Here is an 18,985-nt window from a genome sequence, read left to right as displayed (position 1 = left end):
TGTATACTTAAGATTGCAGAGACTCTGTAGTCGAGAAGGAGAACTCCACACACATGTGTATGGTTGATTCAGAGGTCTAAAACTACATAGAGTATATGAAATTAGGTTCTGGTAAATATTAATTGTAAAAAAGGTAAAGAGGTCTGTAGAAAATGTAGAGAGGTCAGACATTGTTTAGGTTTAAAGTAAGTCAAAGGATGCTGAAGTACTCAGAACATTGTGGGAATTAGAGCATAGGACCATCTAGGTGACCGAAGTTGCTCCTCAGCAACTCATTAAATTGGAGTATGATCACATGAGGGGAGATGATGGATGTTAAGGATATTACGCTTGCAGTTACGATACTCAGCTTTGTGGAGTTCTGCAACAACATGTAACAACAGCATTCTAAGCCAGGGAATGGTTTTTTTTGATGATGTATGTGAATACATTGAAAAATGAAAACCAAGAAGCCTCATTAGAGGAATCCAAATCAAGGTAACCCAATTGTAAGAAAAGACAATTGTAAGGAAATACAAATACATCGAACATTAAAGGAAACATAGTAAAGGAAAGATCATTATAAGGAATAATCAAATATTACATTATATTTGGGTGGAGTTTAGGGATGGTTTTTGGGATCAGGGATGAGTGATGATTAGAAAATAATGAGGGAATTTTAGCGTTCAGAGATGGGTGGAGTTTAGGGGTGCTGCGGGTTTTTAAGATTCAGGGATGGGTGGAGGGCACGGCAGGGCTCTTGAACATGTTATAGGGTTCATGGATGGTTGCAGTTTAGGGCTGGTGAGTGTTTTTAAGGTTCAGTGATCGGTTGAGATTAGCAGTTGTGATTCTGGAATTGAGGAATGGGTGGAGTTGAGGGGGTTTAGGGGTCAGGGGTGGCTGGAGGTTAATGGCAGAAAAATGTTTAGGGTTCAGTATTGAGCGAAGTTTAAGGTAGTGAGGGATTTTAAGGGTACAGGGATGGGTGGAGTTTATATGTAAAAAGTGTTTCCTAGAGTTCAGAAGATGGGTGATGTTTAGGGCTGGTAAGGGGTTGTTAGGGGTCAGGGATAGGTGGTATTTAGGGGTGCTAAGGTTTTTTTAGGTATGGGCAGAAGTTATGTATGATGTGGGGATTTAAGGGTACAGGGATGAGTGGGGTCTAGGTGTAGAAAGGTTTTTTAGAGTTCCGGAATGGATGGAGTTTGGGGGTCAAACAAGGGTGTAGTTTAGAAGTAGTAAAGTTTTTTTAAAGGTAAGTGATGGGTGGACTTTAGGGGTAGAAATGGTTTCAGGGTTCAGGGGTTGTGAAATTTAGAGGTCAGGGATGGATGGTGTTTAGAGGTGGCTATGGGTCAGCAAATTATAAACATTGAAGTCATTGTTTGACATTGTAAGAGATATAAATCCCAAATTATGTCCACCAAAGTAAAGCAATGAAATAAATACCTCTGACAAAAATCTTTCGGGAAGTAACACATGCAACCAATGCATTAAACCTACAATATAAATGCAAAAGATAATTAAAAAAAAGGGGACAGTCTGTGAATTGATTTCTAGCAATCAATCATTTAAACAGGAATTGGTATAGTGCTTCTAATCATCCACAAGTGTAACCAGGCACTGGGGGTTCTACTGCTCGGTTTGAATCAGTTGAACAACCAGCACTTGAGTTCCTTCCTGAATTCCTGTAGGGAGGGGGATGTCTGGAGGGGTAGGGGGAGGCTGTTCCATGCCTTTGCGTCCAGGTAGGAGAATGAACATCCACCACTCTTGCTTCTGCAAATGGGGTATGAGCGAGGGAGAAGGAAGTGGAACACAGGTGTCTGGAGCTGTTAGAAATGGGATCTCTGGTTGGCTAAGGCTTGTGCCAAAACCAGGCAGAGACCACCAGTCTAGTCAGGGCAAGGGAGTTACACGCGAAAGATAACCCCTGCTCACCCCCTTGGTAGCTTGGCATGAGCAGTCAGGCCTATCCTGGAGGCAATGTGTAAAGCTTTTGCGCAACACGCACACAGCAACAACATACTAGGCACACCACAAAAGGAACTCCACACAAGGTTATATCAAAAATAACCTTTGTATTATCATATAACACATCAGAATAGTAATCACACAACATACACTGTGCCAACTGGCACTGGGCAATATTTACAGGTGATGGATTATACACCCATGACAGGGCCACTTGGACCACTGTCAGAACCATCACTTAGTAAAGATAGTAAATGTAAAACAAATAGTAAACATAGAACACAACCAGTAATTACTGGCAAACACTGTACTCAGCATCATCCTGTAACAGAAACCATATTATGTACAGTATCACATTTAGGCGTGAAATACATTCTGCCCCAACCTCCTAAACATAACTCACATTAGGAAATAATGTCACTAGCATAAACCACAGTAGGCAAATAACCTCATACCTAAACCACAGTTAGAGGCATAAATCACAGTAAAGAATGAACTCAAACATAAACACAGTATGCTAAACCTCATAATCATAAAACCACATCTAGAGGCATAAAACAGGGTGCATAAATCATAGTATATAAGTCACATTTCCTAGCACCACATAAATCACATTAGAGCCTGGCGCCCTACAAACCTCGCAGTTCCCCTGGCCAACTGGCCTTCTCAATGGGGCTCAAATGCCCTATGTCCAACAAAGTCAGGGCTGCTGCCAAGGCAGCGGAATCCAAAGTGTGTAATTGCGCAGACCTACATGTTGCAGCTGTCACTAAGTGCTGTACAACTGTGAAACTCGAATGTGTGCATGGGAACTCACTGTGCCCTCTGGGTTGGTCCTCACTGGGACTCTCTAAGATAAATCTGTGCAAAACGTTGCAGCTGCCTGTACTCTCGCAGGGCAGCTGGGATCAGCATAAACACATGGCACCACTGTGCCTCTGGACCCCCACTGGGGCCCTAAGAATAAATTATGCCCAACGTTGCAGCTGCCCTCTATCAGGTAGGGCAGCTGTAAAAGGAATCTGCCCTGGCACCACAGTGCCTCCTCGGGACCCCCACTGTGCTTTTTAAAAGCAAATAAGCCCCCATCGTTGGGACAGCCCGGTCACTTGCGGGACAGCCCAGACACTAAAACTGGAAGGGGCACGGGCCCCTCTGGACCCCCTGGGCTCCCCCTTGAGGGCCTGGATGCAATGTGTCTGGACACAGGTGTCTGGACACAGGTGTCTGGAGCTGTTAGAAATGGGATCTCTGGTTGGCTAAGGCTTGTGCCAAAACCAGGCAGAGACCACCAGTCTAGTCAGGGCAAGGGAGTTACACGCGAAAGATAACCCCTGCTCACCCCCTTGGTAGCTTGGCATGAGCAGTCAGGCCTATCCTGGAGGCAATGTGTAAAGCTTTTGCGCAACACGCACACAGCAACAACATACTAGGCACACCACAAAAGGAACTCCACACAAGGTTATATCAAAAATAACCTTTGTATTATCATATAACACATCAGAATAGTAATCACACAATATACACTGTGCCAACTGGCACTGGGCAATATTTACAGGTGATGGATTATACACCCATGACAGGGCCACTTGGACCACTGTCAGAACCATCACTTAGTAAAGATAGTAAATGTAAAACAAATAGTAAACATAGAACACAACCAGTAATTACTGGCAAACACTGTACTCAGCATCATCCTGTAACAGAAACCATATTATGTACAGTATCACATTTAGGCGTGAAATACATTCTGCGCCAACCTCATAAGCCTAAACGTATTAGACCCTAACCTCCTAAACATAACTCACATTAGGAAATAATGTCACTAGCATAAACCACAGTAGGCAAATAACCTCATACCTAAACCACAGTTAGAGGCATAAATCACAGTAAAGAATGAACTCAAACATAAACACAGTATGCTAAACCTCATAATCATAAAACCACATCTAGAGGCATAAAACAGGGTGCATAAATCATAGTATATAAGTCACATTTCCTAGCACCACATAAATCACATTAGAGCCTGGCGCCCTACAAACCTCGCAGTTCCCCTGGCCAACTGGCCTTCTCAATGGGGCTCAAATGCCCTATGTCCAACAAAGTCAGGGCTGCTGCCAAGGCAGCGGAATCCAAAGTGTGTAATTGCGCAGACCTACATGTTGCAGCTGTCACTAAGTGCTGTACAACTGTGAAACTCGAATGTGTGCATGGGAACTCACTGTGCCCTCTGGGTTGGTCCTCACTGGGACTCTCTAAGATAAATCTGTGCAAAACGTTGCAGCTGCCTGTACTCTCGCAGGGCAGCTGGGATCAGCATAAACACATGGCACCACTGTGCCTCTGGACCCCCACTGGGGCCCTAAGAATAAATTATGCCCAACGTTGCAGCTGCCCTCTATCAGGTAGGGCAGCTGTAAAAGGAATCTGCCCTGGCACCACAGTGCCTCCTCGGGACCCCCACTGTGCTTTTTAAAAACAAATAAGCCCCCATCGTTGGGACAGCCCGGTCACTTGCGGGACAGCCCAGACACTAAAACTGGAAGGGGCACGGGCCCCTCTGGACCCCCTGGGCTCCCCCTTGAGGGCCTGGATGCAATGTGGGTGACGTTGGAGCGGCCCGCTCTCCTGCCGGTCTGCTCGAGAGATAGGCACTGAGCCTGTGCCTGGATTCTGCTCCCCCCAGCCATCCCTTACTCACCGGGCTCTGTGCTGGGGGGAACGTCTCTTCAGTCCTGCTCCTCTACCGCACCGTCCAGCACGGGGTGAGCTCCTGCCTGGATTCTGCTTCCCCAGTTTGGTGGGACATGGGGCTCTCTCCAGCCATGGGGATCCTGCAACACGGAGTGGGATCTCCCTGGAGGCAGGCATCGCGTCACGCTCCCCCCGGCCGGCACTTCCCATTGTTGGCCCCGCCCACAACCAGTTAGCTTGCCTGGCTTCCGGGCTGCGGCGGTGACTTTTCTTCTGTGGCGGTAATAAGGGGTAGGCTCCCGTTTGAACAATAAAACCAAAAGCGGGGTGGGCACCCGCTCTAAAGGCACCATAGAGCGGGGTGGGCACCCGCTATTTCAAATAACAGGAGAGGGGGGTGGGCACCCGCTCTCCAACAAATCAGTAATTAAAAATCCAAATGCGGCCTAAAAGGAGGGTGGGTATCCCCTACTCAGCCACCATGGGGGAATCCCTCACGCCGGGATTCCTCCTCAAAAGGGCTGCAGTGCCGTGCTGCGAAGGCCACACTCGCCCCTCCCTTTAGAGGCCAGTTAGTTTAAAATAAAAGCACTCACAGGGCACTCAAAATGCAGCACAGGTCCTGAGTCCTGGAGGATGCCAAGAGAAGCCCAAGGGTCCCAGCAAAAAGGTCTTCAGAGATCAAGGGGGGCAATGCAGGGTCCAGGAAGGCAAGCCCTCTTGACAGTTCCTCCTGGGCCCCAGCAGCAGCACGTCCCAGCAGGATCAGCAGGGCATCATGGAACTGAACCTCTTCATGGGGTCACAGCCCCTACATTTATACCCAGATTCTCTTTGCCTGTTAGTGCAGGGCATGGGGGAACCAGATGCAACTGGTTCAGGGGGGACTTGGAGCACTTTGTTTTTCAAGCTCCTCTTCAACTTTGTCAGGTTGGGCTAGGTGATCAGATGCACCACAGGGAGGGCCCTCACAGGGGCAAGCACCATCCTATTCAGAGTCAGGGGATTACCCCTCCCATTACCCCAGTCCACATGTCCTATTCAGCCCAGCGCTGACTCACCCTGCCCCTCCTGAAGCCACACACACCTCCCAGCCCCTGTCACTCACAAGCCAGACATGCAATTCACATCAGGCAGGCAGACACATAGCACACAGAAATGCCAACTTCTAAAAGGGGCATTTCTAAAATAACCACAATAAATCTGCCCACACCATTGCGCAGCATGTATTCACACAATTTCATACAGACTTGACCACACTGCTCCGCTCATAACAGGAATTACCAATGACACACACTGATCAGGGAATCCCCAGTGAATTCCAATGGGAGGGCAGGCCAACCTTACAAATGTAACGCAGAGAGCGTGCACACTACACTGGACCACTGTGCTAAAGTGCCCAGAGGCCTAAAAACACCAATACCACATCAGAGAAAAGGCAAAAAGTTTAGGGGTGAACTTGCCAAAAAGGGCCAAGTCCAACAGGAGCACTGGAGGAAGTTCAGTCAGTGGTTGATGTATGCTGTTCCTTGATTGTGCAAGACTTTGTAGGTGTGGGTTAGCCTCTTGAATTGGAACCTCTTGTCGACAGGGAGCCAGTGGAGTTTCCCGAGGTATAGGGTGATATTTGTCCACCAGTGGAGGTCGAGAATGAGTCTAGTCGCTGAGTTCTGTATGGTCTGTAGTCTCTTCAGAAGGTGTGTGGTGATTCCTGCGAAGAGGGTGTTTACATAGTCCAGGTGGCTATGGACGAGGGCTTGGGTAATAGTGCCTCTGGTGCTGATTGGGAGCCACTTAAACCTTTAACTGCGCCCATCAGCCAACGGCCGACTCAAGCACTACCACAGTAGTGCTGCACACGTCCGTTGGCCGACTCGGCCCCGTCCACTCAATGGAATGCCCTGCACCACAGCGGAATTGCCTCTGTGGTTAAAGCGTTAAAGGTCTTGCGGAGCTTGCAGAGGGAGAGGAAGCAGGCTGAGGATACTGCATTGATCTGGTTTTTCATGATGAGTTTGCTGTCCAAAATTGTGCCTAGGTCCGGGCATGGTCTGTTGGTGTGGGTGAGAGTCTCAGTTCTACAGACCACCATGAGTCATTCCATAGGTAGGTGCTATTCCCGAAGAATAGGGCCTTCATTTTGTCAGTGTGAAGTTTAAGGCAGCCGTTTTGCATCCAGTGGGCGATACGGTTCATGCAAAAGCAGAAGTTGGCCCTTGTGCTAAATGGATCTGTGGATAGAGAGAGGATAAGCTGGGTATCATCTGCATGATATGATGTTAATTCCATGGGTCCCGGCGATGTTGGCCAAGGGGTCATGAAGGTGTTGAATAGGGTGGTGCTGAGGGACGCTACAGATGATGTTCTTGAGATTCGAGGTGTAAGGCTAAAGCTCTGGGTTTTTCTGATGAGGAAAGATGCAATCCATTTGTGGTAATCCTCTTGGATCCTGATCTCATGGAACCTCTTGGTCAGGGTGTGGTGGGGCACAGTATCAAAAGCTGCTGAGAGGTCAAGGAGGATCAGGGAGGCCATTTCTCCTTGGTCTAGGAGAGTTCGATTAGGGAGGTTTCCATGCGGTGGTTTAAGCGGAATCCAGATTGGTGATGGGTCCAGAGGCTGTTGTTCTCCAGGTAGTCCCATGAGTTAATTGACTTTCAAGGACCTTAGTGGGAAAAGGGAGCAGGAAGATGGGCCAGTAGTTCTTGAGCTCCTTTATATCTATGGACAGTTTCTTGAGGAGGGGTGGGACTCCAACATGTTTCCATTTTTTGGGGAAGGTGGCTAATGTGATGGATGTTTTGAAGATGTTGGTGAGCTTATTGCTAATAGGCTTGTTTTAGAGGTTGAACATGTGGTAGGGGTCCATGGGTTTCTGAGTGCCCAGAGTACATGAAGGGGGTGGTGATCTGGGAGGTGAGCTGGTCCCATGCAGTGAGCCGGTGTTTGGGGTAGGTGTCAGTGGGGGCGAAGAGGCTGAGAAGGCTGGCAGTGGCAGGTTAGGGGTCAAATTGTTTGTAGATGGAAGAGATCTTGTCATGGAAGAAGTCTACCAGGGTGTCATACAGATCTTAGGAAGAGGTGATGTTTTCAGCTGCTGAAGTGTTGGAAAACTCCTTAACGATGATGAAGAGTTCTTTGGTGCAGTTAGAGCTGGTTTCAAGGTGGTGAGGCAGGGCATTCTTTTTTGGCCCTTTCAGGAGTTGGTGATAGTGGTTGAATGCTGTCTCGAGGGTGGTGCAGTCATTAGACTCCTTGCTAGTGCTCCACTTCCTTTCTATTTGCTTGCAAATGTGTTTTGTGGTCCTCAGTTTCGCAGTGTACTAACTGATATATTTGGTGGCGCTCCTGAGTTTGGTGGGCTTGATCGGGGCAAATCTGTCTACACAGTCAGTGATCCAGGTGGTGAAGTTCTTGATAGCCTCTTTGAGGTCAGTAGTGGTGTCAGGATGGGAGGTGTTGAGGGCATCAGACCATTGGCTTTTGAATATTTTGTTTCAGCTCCTTTGTGTGGTGTTGTGCAGCTTGGTGGCAGTGGTGGGTGCTGTTGTGATGGTAAAGTGGAATATTGAGTGGTCTTTTCAGGTGTACTTGGTGACATGGCTGTACCTGACTCTGTTTCTGGCTAGGAAAATTGGGTCGAACCCTGTGTCTGGTGTTGTGAGAGGTGTCAGTGACTATTTGGACGAGGCTGAGTTTGTTCATGCTTTCGAGAAGGTTGTCTGTGTTGGCGTTGTGGAGGTAAAAATTGAGGTCTCTGAGGATGATTACGTTTTTGGTATTAATGGTCAATGGGTAAATGAAGTTGGAGATGGTGTCATAAAAGCCGAGGTGTGGTCCTGTAGCTGTGTGGGAGTGTGTGACTCTGATGTTTGTTTTTCCATCTGTTTTGAGTTGAAATTTGAGGTGTGGTGTCGTCTGTGGCAGTGGTGCAGTGTATGGATTCTTTGTGGCTAATGGTGTCTGTTGATGTAGTCCTGGTGTGCTATCTTGTAACCATTGGATATGGCAGTGGTGATGTCAGGCATGGATGTCAAGTTGAGCCAGGTCTCAGTGAAGAAGACAGCATCAGGGATGAGAGAGGAGATGGTGTCCCAGATCTCAGTGGCATGTTTGCCGAGTGATCGGGTGTTGACTAAGAGACAAAGTAGATTTGTCCTTGCTCAGTCGTGGTGGGCATAGTGGTAGTGAGCGGGTGCTCTGGAGTCACAGAAGAAGAGACAGGGGCAGCAGAAGAATGGTCCTACTGTTGAGCATAGAGAGGAATGGCTGCAGCTGTTTCAGGGTATGGGGTTCAGGGCTATCTGCTCGGTTTTGGTGTAGCAGTGGGTGGTAGAACAGCAAGGGTTCTTGGCGCTGGGCATGGTCCAGGCATGAACAGGCACAGACGGGCTTGCCTTTGGCACACCTGTGGCACAGCCGTGCTACAACCTCCATTAAGTAGATCCGGGGAGGAGGCGGAGCACTGGGTGGGGTTAGCGAGAGGAGGGCAGTGGGAGGGAGAAGCTGCGTGAAGGTGGAAAAACTAGCAGGTAGAGAAAGCTGATATTACAGTGGGAAACTGAGTAATTAAGTGGAGATAAAACAGTGGAAAAACAAGTGATTAGATAGAGAAAACAAATTATTAGATTAGAAAAAACGTGTGATTAAATGGAGAAAACAGTTGGAAAACGAGTGATTAGATGGAGAATAATGAGTGATTAGATGGAGAAAAACAAGAGATTAAATGGAGAAAAAAGAGTGATTAGATGGAGGAAAACTAGTGATTAGAAGGAGAACAATGAGTGATTAGAAACAAATCTTTGTGTTATTCCGTATTGAAACATGCTCTTTGATTGGGACCCACAAGTCCACATTGTCTGGCCTGTAGAAACATTGTTTTCCTCTTCAACCTGATCCCATCATAGGCTTCTGACCAGCAACGGAGTCAGGAGTATTATGTTGCTTCTGATTTTCTGATTAGTCTTCTATATATTAAGACCTGGTCATTTTCTAAACTAAAACTAGGCAGGGGGTGCCATTCGGCTAATTATGACCTTATAAATGGCAATAGAGAAAGTGTGAAGATAATTAAGATTGTGTAAAGACAAGCGATATTACATATTTATTACTATCATGTTTGCTTATTATTAGATGAAACTTTGTACATTGGTGCTTAATAATCAAGAGCAGCAAACATGCACCTACAATAAGATCCCTCCTGCTCATCAAGATATACACCCTGTCCTTAATGCTCACTGTGTTCAGGTGATAATCAACAGTTTGGAAGAACCACTGTGCAGTTACATTATTCCCCATCAAGCATAGTCTTGAGTTTCCTCAAGTTTAAGAATGTATGTAATTCTATACATTTGCTTAAACATGGAACAACACTAATCTACCTATTTGCAGGTTTGGTAACTTATCTAACAAACATTACTCTTCCCATATGTTTAATTACTGTAAGATATTGGAGTATTAGTTGACAGGAGTGAGAACCCACCTCAAATAACACTTACAATCCTTGCAACAACAAAAAACACAACACAAGAAAAATACCAAGCCAATTTAGAAAACCTTAGAATACTTTAATATATAGAATGACATCAAAACATCAAAAATCCAATAAGTAGACCTGAAATTATGAATTTGTTAAGTTTAAGTTTCAAATCAGTGCCAAAAAGTGTTAAGTGCTAACCATGCTTATCTAGTCGCACTAGAACAGGTCAAAGTCAAAAGTTAAGCACAACTGTGATGGAACATGTTTTGAGTACAAGGACCAGGTTTGTTCTGGTGAAAGGTTTTACCTTTGAGACTTAGTCTCTGGAATGGAAGTAAAAACTCCTCAGTGGGTCAACGGCAGCAGGCTTTAGTCAAAGAGGTCTCCACATAGTTAGATAGCCACTGGGCAGGTTCTTGGTGAACTGTTGAGTTTTGCCAGGAATGCTCTGAGCAGGAGAAATTTGAATTTTGTGCCCAGAGACGGTCACTGACCAGTTGGATAGTTTTCATGCCTTCATATGATGAAGATTTCTACCCTTGGACACCTTCTCTGCGAGGTACAGATGGGACATGGTTGGCCACTGTGGGGAAGAATGCTGCAGGAGCAACTTGAATTTTTGGCTCAGCGGTGATGAACCTTCATCAGATTGACTTGGCAGGTTGGTCCCGGACCCCAGTAGGTTCTGATAGCATAACATTTTTAAGTCCTAGGTTTCATGGAATTTAGGTAGAATACATTTTAACACAAGCCAAGAGTCCAGGATCTCACTCCTGCAGTGGCCAGCAGCAAGGTCTAGGGCAGATCCAATTGGAACTGTTCAGCTTGGCAGTTGCACGAATGGCCTGTGGAAGCTTGTTTTGTCCCAGTAGCTTGAAGAGGAGGTCAGACAACTGACCCTGGGCACCTCTTGTGGAGTCCTGAGCTCAAGGCAAGCAGGTCCAATATCTCTTCAGATTTTGCAGACAGCGGGGCAGCCCTTCTTCTGATTACTCACAGGTTCAGCAGTGGTCTGAGGAGGGGAAGGGAATTCTACATTTATCCTCAGTGCCAATCTATGGATGGGGGAATCTCCTGGCTACACCCCAGTCAATGAACTAAACGTTCCCATGAGTGACTCCACCCACTTTTGCAACACTTCCTTTGTGCTTTTATTTAACCTATCCCATAGTGCCCCTCTCTTCCAAAAACCAACTGGGCACGACCTCGCTTCCCTTTTCAGAGCCCCTGTTCCCACCCAGAGGTGTTGCTATTGAAATGGGTAAACCCTCCCTTTTGCTTACTCCAAACCAGTTCTGAGGTAGCTCTCCCTTCCCATTGGGTTTGGAGTCTTGCTGATTAGGAAGACAAATGGAGACAGGCCTAGGTTTGAGCTACATCTGCCAGTTACAGTGTAGGCACACTTTGATGCTCAGGAACGGGCTAGGAAATGCCCAACAAGGACACCCTGTTCATAGAAGAAAAAGTACCTCTCCATATCCAAGTCTTTTTTCCACTGTTTGGGACCAATCCACATCTCACCACAGGCAATCTGTTCAACATTCACGAGAAACCGATAGAAAGACACACTGGTTTAGGCAAATAAATCATCTATAATCGCCCACATCCTGCCTGTCCTCCTTCTCCATCTGCATGACCATGGTCCCTCCGCCTGCACTTAGTGGTCAACTTGCTGGCCCTGCCCCCCAACCTTTCCTCTATTCCCCATGTTCATGCCCTTCCCTCCAGCACTTTGTGGTCCATTGTGTTGACCTTGCCAGCCTTCTAGTGGTCAGATTGCTGCCCTTGCCTCCCTTCTGCCTGCCCTCCATTCAAGATTTACTTGCCCCTGCCCCATCCACCCAGCCCTTTGTGGACAGTTTCCTCCACCTGCTGACCATCCTAAAGTTGTCTGCTTGCTGCCCCTACTACTGCCCTTTCCTCCCTGCCCTTCATTATCCTTTGTGCTTGTCCTTACCCCCAACCTACCTCCGTCCGTTGTCTGTTGTGCTGTCCCCACTCAAGCATTAAGAAAAAGAAAGGGTTCGGCCCATAAGTTGCAACCTAGTCCCCTTAAAGTTTATAAACAAAAACAATGTCTAGGCACCAAATTCTATATCCACAATCCAACATAAAGGACCAAACATGTCCTTTTAAATGGCCCTTGTAAATTAATTTAACTTTTCTTCAGTAATAATCTCAAAATGTATTAGAACATTTCTTCACATGTCTTTTTGTTTTTGCAGTTATACTGTAAATTTCAAAACACATTCTGACATCAGAATCAATATGACAACATATAATGACAAACAAGAACAATAGAAAATTACAATTTGAGAACAAAATGAAAAATGGACCAGTCCTACATTTAAACTGAATGCCACCTGGTGGAAATGTCATTTGGTTGGTAATGCAATATGTCCTGTCGGTTTAAGCTGCAGGGGGGCCCTTGGAGGTCTGCCTGCTGCCTCTGCCCTCTCCTCCTTACCCTTCATTGTCAAAGTCCATGCTGTTGCGTCCTCACTCCAGCCCAGTATGGCTGTTTTGCTTCCACTGCCTTTCCCGCCTGCCCTGCATGGTTAACTTGCTGTCCCTATTCACCTCCTCTATGCCCTCTGTTTTCGAACTCCATGACCATGCCCTCTCCCTCCTGCTCTGCATTGATCTGATACACTGTTACTAACCTCTTGCTCTCCCTCAATGATTAGCCTGTAGGCCTTGCACATGCCCCCTCCCTCTGCTCTTCTTTGTCTGATGCTATGACACTGCTTTCCTGCTTGGCCTCTGCACATAGCTTGCTTCCCCTACCCTGCTTGTTGCTGCCTTCCAATGTCTGTGCGCAAGTCCTGCCCCCTACCTCTTGTCCACCATGTTTCATTGAGCTGCCACTCCTGTTTGCCCAGCATGGTCAACTTGCTGCCCCTATCCATGCCCCCTCCACCTTGCTATACATTTATTTTTAAATCAATGCCCCTATTCCCCCAACTTGTCCTCCATGGTCTGTTGTCCTGAACCTGCCCCTCTTGCCTGTCCAGCCTGATCAGTTTGTTGTCCCTGTCCATGCCCTCTCCACCCTGCCTTCCATTACCTTATTCCCTCTCTTCTACCCTCCATGCTTCATAGTGCTACCCCCCATCTTCCTTCCATGGTCCGTAGTGCTGCCAATGCCCGCCCTGAGTGGTCTGTTGTGCTGCCCCTCTCCTCATCCCCTGCCCTCTTTTTCTGAGTTCAGGCCCTACTGCGTACTTCTACCCTGCATGATCCTTTGTGCATGCCCCTGTCCCCTCCCTCTTGCCCCCCATGGACTTTTGTGCTGCCACTCCCCCTCCTCCCTCCTGTGCCTGGCCCCTGCCCCAGTCCCACTTTCCCTTGATTGTCTGTGTGCGTACTTGTTATTTCCCTGCTGCCTTAAATTATATATAGTGCTTTCACTGGCTCTCCTACCTGGCACTCCTACCTGTCCTGCACTTTGTATGCTTGCTGCTCCTGTCCTGCCCACCTCCATCTTCCCCTCCATTGTCCATGTGCAGGCCCCTGCACTCGACATCCTGCCCTCTGTTGTCTGTTGTACTGACATTGGCTTTTATGCCTGTCATGTATGGTTTGTTGTGCTGGCACTGCTCCTCCCGTCTGTCCAGTGTGGTTAGCTTGCTGTCCCTGTCTCCTACCCCACCCTCCTTTGACCACATATGTTCCCTTACCCACTTCCCTTCTGCTCTCCACGGCGCACTGTGCTGCCACTTCTTCTTCTGTCAGCCCTTCATTGTCTGTTGCGCTGCCACTGCCCTCCTGCCTGCCCTGCATGATTAGCTTATTGCTTCTATCACTTCCTGCCATCCCTGGCCTTACCCTGCCCCCTCTCTCCTGCCTCCCCATTATCCGTTGTGCTGCAACCAACCCTGTTGCCTGTCCTGCATGGTCAGCTTGCTGCTCTTGGCCCCTGCCCATGTTGTACATGTGCATGCCCCTGTCCCCTCCCTATTCCTCTCCATGGTCATTTGTTTGCCACTGCCCCTCCCACCTGCCCTGCTTGGTCAGCTTGCTGCCCCTGACCCTCCTCCTCCTCCTACCTTTTTTCATCCAGCTGTGAGCTCCTGCCCCATTTCCTCTTGCCCTTCATGGTTCTGTGTGCTGCCACTGCCCTACTACCTGTTCTGTATGGTCATCTGTGCTGCCACTATCCCTGCCTCCTTCACTGCCTGGTCGGACTGCTACCCTTTCCACCTCCCTCCTGCCCTCCATTTTCTTAGTCTATGCCATTACCTTATTCCAGCCGTGAAAGCATTTTGATGGAATCCAAACTGTAAAACCTAAAGCATTTTCTTTAGAAATGAAATAAATGAGAGTAGTCTTTTTCTCACAGAAATTATGGTTACAATGAAGTCACATTTTCTGATTTCTCACATAGTGACAAAGGATGTTTACAGTAGTTGCTAGTTTTAAGTTTGTTTAAACCAATTTATCACTAGATTATATGTTGTATGAGTTACATAATCACTTTGAACACCTGTCATTGGGCTGCATTTGGGCTACATTTGAGTCATATTGGTGCTACATTTGGGCTCCTTTTTCTCTGGCAACCATCTTGGGATACCTTTTTGTTAGTATTAAGCTTCCTCATTTACTGCAGTGTATCCTCTGTAGGAAATGTTTTCAGTTTTGCAGCTATGATTTAATCAAGATGACATTCAGGTATGCCACACGTGTCACAAGTACAGAATGTTAGCAATTGTGTTGCTCTTTAGAACATGTGATAAAGCTACAGTTGATTACAAGGGAGTTAAGTAGAAGGCTGCTGCTAGTGTTGAAAGTATGTGAATCAGTCTGTATATCATAATGTGTTACTGAAATGAATGAGGAGGAATATTTGAGAACTTGTAGAAAATATGTCCTCATTTTGCTTTCTACAGCACTATCCATAATATCTATGACAATTTGAACATCTCTCATTTTGTTCAATTCTAAAGGAAATGTTTTACATTTCACAGCTTTGATTCAATCAAGGGCTTCCAGTCTGCCACACATTTGTCATAAGGCAAAATGTTAGCTCTCTAGTTGTTCAGGAGAACACTTCAGGAGGTCGCAGTAAAACACTGTAGAATTAACTGACAACTTGCTGCTGATGTTGGAAGTACATGTTTTAATCAGTATTTCAGACTTTATTTTCACATGGCTGAGGAAGATAGTGCAAATTTACAGATAATATGCTGTCATTTTAGATTCTGTAGAACCTTCCAAAACCTCTATGAGAAACCCATGACAGAAATCAGTTTTCTGTCAATTATGTTTCATCGATTCCCAGCATGAGTTCAGCATTTTACACAGGGTAAAAATACACCACAATTCCTATAATTAGTTTGGAACTGCCAACAAATAATTTATAATGAGAATAAAATCTAATATCACACTTTATTTGTGCCCATTTTGACCTACTAAACCTGCGATTCACTACAACATATTTCAATAAGGACCTTGTTCCTGATTTCTGTAATTGCTGCCACATCATATTGGTTAGGTTGTGACCAATCAATCAGGATTGACCAGTCCCCTTTAAACAGGCTAGTCAGAACCCATCTGGACACCAACAGCCCAGATATCCATACATTTTGAACCTTAATTTGTCAAAAACATACTGAACATATTTACACCAAATGATAGAAAGCAGGTTTTCTGGGTAAAGATCTGGCTTTCTGCTTAATTGGGTGGAATTTGGTTCAGCCATTTTGGCTGTAATACTGTTCGAAATTCTCTATGGAAATTGAATGGGAAAATTGTGTATTGAGTTCCCCTTTTTCTAGGCCCCCCCTCTTGACAGACCATCCTGAAACCTTCCAGGAAGAAGCTGAGGTGAATGATTTTTATTTGTGAACGTTTTATGAAGCTTCACCAAACTGTGTCGTTATTAGCAAAACCAAAAATCGATTTTCTATCGTAACATGGTCCTAAATATAACTACACAGTGATGAATGCTACTGTGTTGTATATATTTAAGTATATACATTTAGATAGATAGATAGATAGATAGATAGATAGATATGGCTGCAGAGGCAGTGTGACTCAACTAATGGTGCTGGTGTAGGCAGACAGGTGTCGCCACCCACCAATAATGCACAAAACAGCTTCCAAATGTCCCAATGAAACAGTTGAAAAAGAGTCCACATGAAATGGTGTGTTAGTTGGCAATACAATTTGCCTTTTTTAGATGCCTTTTTAGATGCCTTTTTGTCAAACCCTCCAAGGTTTGACAAAAGCATCTGGGCATGCCAAACACTGCATGCTTATTGTGTCATCCACATTGTTTATTCCACCTACACGGGGTAGTGGGTCACCCCACTTTAAGCCTTTTACTAGCTTCACTGCGAATGATGACGTTTTCCGTTTCACATGGACCACATACAAAATAGTTCCTTTAAATTACATAGACTACTTGAGTAAATGCTGCTTTTTGAGGCCCAAGATTTATATTTTTATTTTAGCCAATGTTTGTTTTTCAGATTGAGGACATACAGTGTACCCCAAAATAAACATGGATGAGTCAAAAGGCTGGTAAACAACTTCAGATCTGTTGGTCGTGCCAATGGTTGTTAATATTTATTATCACCATCATACGTATACAAAATATCCCCCTTACTTAGTCCTGCAGAAAAGCACGCTTAAAATAAGGAGTTTGTAGTAATGTCCAATTAAGTTTTGAAGTAGTTTTATTCAGGATAAGTTGTTAAGATGTAAAGTAGAGCCCCACCAGGAGCAGCTTTCCTGCTGCTTAGCCCATACTCCAACTGACACTCTACACATCCAGGCATCCTCATATTCCATTACATCACCATGCACACCAACATTCCACAGCACATTCACACTGGCAGAGAAGCAGTTATGACACATCTCCTTCTCTATATACAAATGACAAAGAAGCTCTAAAAAGAATAAGATTAGAAATAGTGCATGGAAAGGATGACAATAAAACTATTACGTGCAACACAGAGACATCAGAACAAATAGAAGCAAATAATCAGTGTAGCAAAGTGCTGATGCAAAAGCATGCAGATAAAAGATGGAAACATTTCATGCATGTGTACAACAAATGATAAAATAAAGATAATAAAAGGGATATACACACACCATCTCCCTTTTTAACCAAACCAAGAAAATGCACACACTACCACACCACAAAACACAAACTAAACCCAGATACCAAAAAGCAAGCTGGCTGGCCAGGCCAACAAGAAAGTGGTATGAAGGATACCAACTGCAGGGCATGGTAGAGAACCATGCAAACTAGCAAAAGAAAAACGTAAAAAATGTGGAAAATCATTCCACACCAAAAAAAAATGGCATAAATGCTGCCCTCCACCCTTACCCATAGAAAGGGTTGTATGTGTGAAACAACAACTCCACACAAAACATATGGCATGAACAGTGCCCTACACTCAGGAACAAGAATCGTGAGCACAGCACACAACCCCCTGCACAACTTCATGACATTTAAAGTAAGAGATTCCCTCTCTGAAACGAAAAAAAAACACCACTCTCTCACTGTACCAATTAAAATACAATGTGCGAAACCTCTAAAAATCTGCTGAAGTAGAAAACATCTTAAATGTGCTCATCACGCTAAGAAAGGCTCCATGTAAATAAATGGAGAACTACACACAAAATGAGTGTCCAAAAACCCAGCATGTACACACTGAAAATTTAAACTGCCCACAAAACCCCAAAATGGAGAAAAATTATGCAGCTGTGTGATCTAAAACTCATTAGAACTGAATGGGAAAACAAAACAAATCAACAACTTTTCCACAATACAAGTTAGGCAGATTCCCCAGGAAAGTTTATACAAGGATAAGCAGGATTACGCTGAGTTGAATTCTTGTAATGTCAGAGCGGGCAGAAGACCAGGAAAAAGTTAATGTTGATAGTGGTATAGCCGAGTTGCTCAATGGACATTTAGTCATCTCATCATATTTCACTCACCGGCGTATGCTTCTGCTAATTATACTCAAGTGTCCCAACAAGGAGGCTTGCTCACCAGCAAAAAAAAAGTGGATGAGGAACTTAGGCAACTTCAAAAAGAAATAGCAGCTCTCACACATTTCTGAGGGTGCGAAAACGGCAAGCTGGTGCAGCACTCAACACAATAAGCGCGTTCACTGGTGAGGAATCAGGTGAATCCACTCTGAGCAGAAGTAGGAAAGATTGCTGGATGGAAGCAGCACGCATGCTCATAGCGTCCGGGGTGCCTCCAGGCATGCAGATGTGGCAAAACATCCATGAGCAGATAGGAACACAAACAAAGCAGATGGAGCAGACGTCACCATGGCAACGCGACACCATAGCAAAGGGAAGGTGTGGTAACTCCGTCACGTGACCCATTCTAATCTCGCGGCTCCATCTCGCGGCCCCATCTCGCGGCCCATTCAAATCTGCTGGTAATAATAATGGCCTTGATCGTCTTACGATTCCTCAGGTTGGCACACCCTTGCCCATGTGCCATACCTCGCGGTGCAGTTAACATGACAAGAGTCACACGGTGCAGTAAAAGTTGGGCCGCCCACGCAACATGTCATAGTAAGGTCCCACAACTGAAAAACGCTAATGAAAGGGGCAAAAACAAACAGCTCTTGAAATAAACAGTAGACTCCACGTTATGACAAACAAGATAATGATGAAATCTGTAATACCCTTCACAGCTCACCACACGGATACTTTCCTACCGGCTCAATAAGGTCCCACAATGAAGTGCCTTGGTAAAAGCTCTCCTCCACAGTGACTCCGAGGTTGTGATTGACACAGTCCAATAATGAAGGTACCACAGCACAACAACATTCTTCTGGTGTGCTATTGACTTTCCCAGCACATGTAATATGACACAGCAGTCAA

General features: G+C 45.6%; 1 protein-coding gene across 14 annotated transcripts in view; it reads left to right on the top strand.

Annotated features, from left to right (window-relative positions):
* CADPS (calcium dependent secretion activator) overlaps positions 1-18,985 on the top strand; it is a 1,592,252-nt gene that overhangs the window by 908,266 nt on the left and 665,001 nt on the right. The gene's annotated exons all lie outside the window — the stretch shown is intronic.

Source organism: Lissotriton helveticus, chromosome 9 (genome assembly GCF_964261635.1).
Source record: "Lissotriton helveticus chromosome 9, aLisHel1.1, whole genome shotgun sequence".
NCBI lineage: Eukaryota > Metazoa > Chordata > Amphibia > Caudata > Salamandridae > Lissotriton > Lissotriton helveticus.
Note: the sequence above shows the minus strand (reverse complement) of the source record. Positions and strands in the feature narration are given on the sequence as shown.